Raw genomic sequence first — 8,219 nt, 5'->3', positions numbered from 1 at the left:
GTTCCTTGTGTGAGAGCCACATCCTGAATTGTCTACCTGGTCTCTACCCCATGGTGGAGAGAACAACAGGGAATGTCACATCTCATAGCTGATGATACACATCCTCCTTTTCCTTTCTGTGAGAAAAATCCTCTTTTAAAAAGGTTTGAAAACCCACCCCCCCCCACCCACCCTGGGCACTCTCTGATCTCAGTGGTTCCCAATTTGGCTGAGCCACAGGATCGCTGGCGGGAGCTTAGAAAATACTCAGGCCACTCCCCAGAACCCCTGTGTCAGAGTATTACACACAAGACCAAGGAATCGTTTATATAACAAGCGCTAGAGGTGAGGCTGATGCTCAGACATGTGGGATCCTGCTGTTCTTGATACTCCAAGTGTAATCTGGAGAACAGCAACATGAACTCCAGCCTTGTCATAAATACAGAATCTGGAGCTCAACTCCAGACTTCCTGGATCTCAGCACCACGTCCGGGTGATCCCTGTGCACACGGGAGTTCCTTGTCTAAGTGTCCTCTAGACATGGGGTCAGAACTGTGCAGTCTGCTCTGGGTGTGGTCTGATCACATCCCTTACAACTGGAGATCCAGGGTTCGGTCCTTGCCCTCATTCTTTTCCACAGTCAATCACTCCCTTGGTGCCCACCCCCCACAGCACACTGCAGCTCACAACCAGGTTCTCTCTTCAGGAAAGAACAGTCCTTGATGAAGGGTCCAATTTCAGAGACAAACGTAAGTCTACATTAGACTCTGCTTTATAGATTCATGAGTTGGGATTGGATTCAGCACCAAGATCACTAGAACCAGGGCAGGGAGAGAGGGCAGGAGAGTGGAGCAGAACAGAAGCTCTAGAAGCAGGGCAGGAGGTGAATGGCTCTGAAAATTTGTCTCAGAATACAGAGACCCCCCGTGTGCAGGGGCTGCCCTGGGCGATGTCTGAGCCTCTGTGGTCACAGCTCCAGCTGGACAAGTTTCCACTGAAGGGACAAGGACGATGGAGCAGTGAAGGTGACCCAGCTGAGGACTGACCACATAAAGCCCATGAAGAACTGAACAGCAACTAGGCACAGGCCCAGTCCACACTGGGCTCCTCACAGCCTTCTCCACCCCCACCAGCAACAGACTCAGCACAGCGAACATGCGGATTCTGGAAGGTTCTCAGGTCTTTATTTGCTCTCTCAAATTCTAGGGTTTACTTATTTAGTTAATCCATCAACCTCTCATAGCAGATATTTGAGAAAACAAATTTATATTCAGATTCTTATTTTCAGTAGGGAAGTAAGAAGTTGCAGCTCAGTGCACATAAAGTTGAGACTGAGATGGAGACATCCAGCCCCACCTCTCTGGAACAGGAAAGATGACTGGGGAGGAAACACTGGTCAGCATGGGAACAGGGGTCACGGTGGACACAGGGGTGGGCAGTCCCTCCACCTCCTCACATTATGCTAACAGGGATGCAGACACATTCAGATGCCTTTGCAGAAAGAGATGCCAGAGTCTCTTGAAGTCACAAAAGGAGAGGCGTGAAGAAATCCTGCATCTCAGTCCCGCACAAGACAGTTGTCTCAGGCTACAGAAAACAACAGTCATGAACAAATTCAAGTCAGTCATGGTAAGTGATGACACTCCAAACAGCTCACCACACACTTGAAAGAATCTCCATTACGCAGGCCTTTCCCCTCTGTCTCCCCCCGCCCCCACCGGCCGACTCTAGACCCCAAGAATCTCACCTTTTCAAGCCGTGAGAGACACAGCAGAGCCCTGGGCACTGTCGCTGGCTGGGGTAGAATAAAAACAGGACCTGGTCAGAGCCCGCAGGAGACATGGGACAGGAGGAATTACGGGATGGCTGAGCTCCTCCACACTCCCACCCCCACCACTTACACGCAGCCTGAGAGTAGCTCCCTCCTTTTCCACCTGTAGCAAGAAATTGTCCTGTGAGGGGACTGGGAGGAAGCAGGGTCATGAGATCTTAGAGGAACCTCCTAGTCTTGGACCCAAAAGAAATTTCCAGAACTATGACTACAGACCCAGGGCAGGATCAGCAAACAGGAGGAAAGCAACTGCCCTCCTAAGGTCTGTCCTTAGCAGGGACCTTCCCCTAACTCGTGAATGCTGGAATCAGGACCCCAACAGCACAACCATCAAGGTGATACATCCGTCCTTCATTGTCACATGTGCTGCACAAAAGAGTAAGTGCTGGCACACAGGGCCCCAGGCTGGGTTAGCCCCTGTGTGGATGCTGCTTCTCAGGAATGAGGCAGGGAACACTTCTACCTGGGGTTTGAAACCCCCAGAGGGACAAGAAAACCCAGACCCCACCCCTCACCCCTTCCCTACCTGAGCTCTTCCTCCTCCACATCACAGCAGCGACCACAGCTCCAGTGACCACAACTGCTAGGACAGCCAGGCCAGCAACAATGCCCACGATGGGGATGGTGGACTGGGAAGATGGCTCTGGGAAAGGAGGGGAAGGTGAGGGGTCCTGACCCTGCTGAAGGGCTCCAGAAGGGCTCCTGCTTCCCTGAGAAGAGACATGACCCCTCATCCCCCTCCTTACCCCATCTCAGGGTGAGGGGCTCCGTCAATCCCTCGTGCTGCACATGGCACGTGTATCTCTGCTCTTCTCCAGAAGGCACCACCACAGCTCCCCACTTCTGGTAGGTTCCATCTCCTGCTGGCCTGGTCTCCACAAGCTCGATGTCCTGAGTTTGGTCCTCCCCATCCCGCTGCCAGGTCAGTGTGATCTCCGCAGGGTAGAAGCCCAGGGCCCAGCACCTCAGGGTGGCCTCATGGTCAGAGACGGGGTGCTGGGTCACATGTGTCTCTGGGGGTTCTGATGGGAAGAGTCAGAAAATTCAGGGGCTTTGCATCTCTCATGGGACACCGCAGCAGCACTCATGTGACCACCCTGAGAATGAACAGGACAGCTAGGGTGGGGGAGGGAGCACAGAACCCAGACACCAGCCTGGACACAGGCATCTGGGATAATCTCCTATTCTTTGGAGAGTTCTAGTCTCTGAGGGAGGAACAGGGACTTCTGTTCCTGACCTGAGTGGAGGCCGAGGGACTCAGAAAAGCTGGAATCAGACCTTCAGACACATTGAGTGTGAGGCAGAGAACAAGGCCTGAGAGAAAAATTCACGGTGCCCAAAGTTACTGCAGGGGTCAAAGGGGACCTCTGATCAGTATTCCAGGGACTGTCTTCCCCTCCATGTCCTCAGAGACGTCATCCCTTAATTGTCCTAGAGAGCAGAGGGGGCCCTCAGAGGAAATCAGGGAAACTCATGCCATTCTCCATTTAAGGGAGGGGACATTCTAGCACTGATCCCATTTTCCTCCCCTCCTCATGGGAGGCCATCCCGGGCGATCTAGAGGTGATGGGGAAGGCTCCCCACTGCCCCTGGTACCCGCGCGCTGCAGTGTCTCCTTCCCGTTCTCCAGGTGTCTGCGGAGCCACTCCACGCACGTCCCTTCCAGGTAAGCTCTCAGCTCCTCTGCCACACCGGCCGCCTCCCACTTGCGCTGGGTGATCTGAGCCGCCGTGTCCGCGGCGGTCCAGGAACGCAGGTCCCCGCAGGGCGATGTAATCCTTGCCGTCGTAGGCGAACTGGTGATACCCGCGGAGGAGGTGCCCCTCGGGTCCCAGGTCGCAGCCAGACATCCACCGGAGGGTGTGAGACCCTGGCCCCGCCCCCGCGGTCATCCCCGCGCACCGAGCCCCGCCCCGCCCGGACCAACCGGCGAGGACTTTGGCCTCAACTGAAAATGAAACCGGGTAAAGGCGCCTGGGGCTCTCCCCGGTCGAGGGTCTGGGCGGGCCCCGTGGCCTTGGAGCGGATCTCGGACCAGGAGACTCGGGGAGACCCGGACCGTCCGTCGGGGGTGGGGAGGGGTCGTGACCTGCGCCCCGGGCCGGGGTCACTCATCCGCCTCGCTCTGGTTGTAGTAGCCGCGCAGGGTCCCCAGGCTCACTCGGAAAGTCTATGCGACGTCCTTGGCGAGCCCTGTCTGCTCCTCCCAATACTCCGGCCCCTCCTGCTCCACCCACTGCGCCCGCGGCTCCATCCTTGGACTCGCGGCGTCGCTGTCGAACCGCAGGAACTGCGTGTCGTCCACGTAGCCCACGGAGATGAAGTGGGGCTCCCCGCGGCCGGGCCGGGACGTGCCGGCGCTGAAATACCTCAAGGAGTGCGAGCCTGGGGGCGAGGAGAGGCTGAGACCCGCCCCACCCTCCTCCCCGCGCGGCTCCCCGGGTCCTGCGACCCCGCCTGCGGTCCCCTCGCTCCTCCCAGCAGAGGCCATTTCCCTCCCCACCCAGCACTCACCGGCCCAGGTCTCGGTCAGGGCCAGGGCCGCCGAGAGCAGCAGGAGGAAGGTTCGGGGTCCCATGACCCGCATCTCGGCGTCTGAGGAGACTCTGAGCCCGGGTGGGCGCGTGGGGACTTTAGAACTGAGACCGCCGCGACGCTGATTGGCTTCTCTAGACATCCGACACCCAATGAGAGTGGGAACTGGGGACGCGTCACGAGTATCCTGGAAGAAGGACCCGACACCTGTTGGGAGAAGTGAAACTAGAGGAGTGGGGAATCCCCAACTCTGCGCCTCCCCAATGCAGATAAGGCCCGAGACCCTGAGAACCACGCCCAGGACCTAGGACTTCGTCCTGATCCCTCTTTTCCTACACCAAGCCTGTTTAACACCCTGTCTGCCTGAGTCCTGGACAAGGATCTGTCTGTGGAAACCAGGGAGAGACCCCCCAGGCTGCACCCAGCCCCTTCCCCTTCCCTACTTGTCCTGGAATCCCCGACCCTGAACTGGACTCCCTGCCTCCCACTCCCTACCTCTCCCCTTGGACCTTTGTGCAGGGAAACTGACCACGGGGAACTTGATGCCAGAGAGTGAGCTCGCCCTGGGAATGGAGGTGTAGAGACAGGGGTTTTCTTTCTAAACCTGGTGAAGTTTTGTCTGAAGGCACCACGTAGAGATTCTCATAGAGACCAGTTTCCTTTTTGTTTATGAATACAGTAGGTAGCACAATATTGGTAATCCCTGAATGATTAGAATTCCAGTTTGTAAAAGACCTGTGTCAAAACAGCATTACGATTAAACCCTCAAAGCTCCTAAGTTTTACTTTCCCAGACTATGGATCTGTTAGTCTGAGTTGTTGCATTTAAAATTATCTTCATTCCCTAGCCCGAGTTTCCCTGTGTGAGTCCAGAACATCTTCTGAATCCAAAGAAGCAGGGTTTGTTACTGTCTCTTGCAACCGGGAGCCTGTAGTCATCACCTCAAATTTGGGAGTGCTCCATGCAGTCCCAATGCTCTTCAAGGACGCTCAAGCACTGCCTGTTTTCCTGAACTATGCACATCTAAGCAGTATGCATATTTTATCTGAACACTAAATGAGTTTAGCAACTACTAAACGACTAATACTAAATGAGTTTAGCACATTGGTAGGCTACAAGATCAAAACACAAAAATTGAATGTGCTTCTATAGAGTATCAATGCATTAATACAAATGTTATTTAAAAATCCAACTTACAACCGCATTAAAAAGAATGAAGTCAGAACAAAATTGAGGGCCCAGCAATACTCTTCACTTGTATGGTTAATTGGTTTTTGAAAACAGTGCTAATATAATTCAGTGGGGGAAGACATTATCTTTTCGTCAAGTGGTGCTGAGACAACAGGCTATCCATATGCAAAAGAATAAAGCTGGATCCCTACTTCACACTACATATAAAAATTACCTCAAAGTGTATCAAAGACCTAAATGTGAGACTTAACACTAGAAAACTCTTAGAAGAAAACATAGGTATAAATCTTCATGACTTTGGATTAGGTAAAAATACCTGATCTTAAATGGTACCAAAGGCACAAGCAAAAAGAGGAAATAAAAGATAAATCGAACATCATCAAAATTAAAAATGTGTGAGTCTAAGGACACCACCAAGAAAGTGAAAAGAAACTCATCGAATGGGAGAAAATTTTTGCAAATCTTACATCTGGCAAGGAAAGGACTTGTATTTAGAATATATAAAGAATGGTTGTAACTCAATATAATAATATTAGTAATAATAAGATAATAATAAACAATAAATAAAATAATAATAAGACAAATAATATACAAAAGGCTCATAAGCACATAGAAACATGTTCAACATCATTAACCATCAGCGAAATGCACATCAACCCAAAATGAGATACTATTTCCCACCCACTAGAATGGCCATAATTAAAAAGGTAATAATTAGTGTTGATGAGAATGTGGAGATACCAGAACACTCACACTTTGCTGGTGGGGATTTAAGAGACAGAGCCCCTTTAGAAAGCAGGCTATCAGTAGCTCAAATTGTTGAACATTAAGTTATTACATGAACCAGCAATCCCTTCCTATGTATACAGTATACCCAAGAGAAATGAAAACATAAGTTCACATAAAAACTTATATACCATGTTTGTAGCAGCATTACTCATCATAATCCAAATGAGAAGGACCAAAATGCTGCCAACTAATAAATAAATTGTGATATATCCATACAATGGAATATAATTAAGCAATGAAAAAGATGTTAAGTACTGATACAAGCTACGACTCATTCAAACTTTGAATACATTCCGGTAAGTAAAAGAAGACAGACACAAACGGCCACATGTTGTATAATTTCATTACATAAAATGTTCAGAATAGGTAAATCTGTAGAGCTAAAGCATAGGTTGGTAGTTTCTTAGGTCTGGGCTTTGCATATGGATTTTTCTGCAGGGCTGGGAGGAGATAAAAGGATCTGTAATTGATTGTGGTACTGGAGGCACAACTGTGAATATTCTAAAAACCACCGAACTGTATATTTTGAATGTGTGGATTTTATACTATTTAAGTTATATCACAAGTTGTCTGGAAAATGATTAAATTACATATAAAATTTACAGTCATTGCAGTTCAACAAAAGCTACCAGATAAAAACACTCAATATGGTTTGCATGCAAGTGAGGAAAGTAGACATGCAGAGAGAAGGCTGATACAATAGTAATCACCTTAGTAAAGTGGGTTTGGATTTAGTGACAGGAGAGATTTAAAAGTATATTTATGCATATTTTGATTGTTTCATTTCCTGTTGTGAGCATGAATTATTTTTACACCAAAAATTTAAAAATAAAATGTTACAAATCTTGAAAGCTCTGCAGTCAAATATAGTAACAAATGATAAAGAGCTGTCTGGAAAGTCTTCCTAGAGAACTGGTTGAAGCACATGCAAGTAAAAGGGAGGCAATGGCAGAAGAATCAAGGCAGAACTACAGTGGTAGAAGAGAACAAAAATGTAAACATGGAGACATAAGACAAGAAGATGACTGATGAAGGAAGTGGGTATGAATACTGTTAAAACCTCTTGAGGAGTCAGAAATGACCGGGTCTATGTGGGAGGGAAACTGGCTTACAGCTCAAGATGGCCAGCCATCAGGGACAGGGGACAGAATCAGAAGGGCTGTCTAGTCATTCCCTTTCTTCTCCCTCCAACACCCCAGCAAGATTATTGCCTAATTTACAGCCATCGCACACTGAAGAATCAGTACAATTTGGAGACTTTGAGACAACAGACAAAATTTTTGAGCTCCTCTGGGCGTTAGGGAGCCGTTTTCAGAAAAACAGACTCACTCTGGTATTTCAGGAATAAATAGAAATAAGAGCATACACTAATGTTTGGAAACCACGGGTAACAAATATTGGTGAAGTCATGCGACAGGCAGAGTAGTGGTCTCCTAAATATGTCTGTGTCCTAATCCCTGGAACTTGTAAAAATGTCTCCTAATAGGGCAAAAGGAACTTTTCAGATGTGATTAAGCTGAGGCTCTTGAGATGAGAAGATTATCCTGGATTATCTGGGTAGGTTCAATGTAATCACAATAGTCCTTATAAGTGAAAGCAGTAGAGAACAGCATCAGAGTTAGAGCTATGGCAACAGAATCAGAGGTCAAAGTGATGTGACTGCTGACTTGGAAGATGGAGGAAGAGACCACAAGCCAAAGAATGCAGGCAGCCCCAAGAAGCTGGAAAGGGTGAGGAAACAGATTTTCCTTTAGAGCCTCAAAAGAAAAGCCTCTGATGACATGTTACTTTTAGCCCATAATGACCCATTTTTTACTTCTTACCTCCAGAACTGTAAGAGAATACACTTGTGTTGTTTTAAGCCACTTAGTTGTGGTAATTTATTATAGCAGCA

The 8,219-nt window shown here is 49.0% G+C and overlaps 1 pseudogene across 1 annotated transcript; it reads right to left on the bottom strand.

The window, feature by feature from the left end:
• Positions 1–1,141: 1,141 nt before the first annotated feature.
• On the bottom strand, positions 1,142–4,412 carry LOC104668824 (annotated as a pseudogene). The gene is made up of 7 exons (XR_004056119.1): positions 4,325–4,412; positions 3,407–4,195; positions 2,557–2,832; positions 2,337–2,453; positions 1,881–1,913; positions 1,727–1,774; positions 1,142–1,566 (listed from the first exon to the last, which is right to left on the bottom strand). The product of XR_004056119.1 is annotated as an HLA class I histocompatibility antigen, B-14 alpha chain-like (transcript).
• Between the last annotated feature and the right edge of the window lie 3,807 nt (positions 4,413–8,219).

This window comes from Rhinopithecus roxellana, unplaced genomic scaffold (assembly GCF_007565055.1).
Source record: "Rhinopithecus roxellana isolate Shanxi Qingling unplaced genomic scaffold, ASM756505v1 contig5776, whole genome shotgun sequence".
In the NCBI taxonomy this organism is placed as follows: Eukaryota; Metazoa; Chordata; class Mammalia; order Primates; family Cercopithecidae; genus Rhinopithecus; species Rhinopithecus roxellana.
Note: the sequence above shows the minus strand (reverse complement) of the source record. Positions and strands in the feature narration are given on the sequence as shown.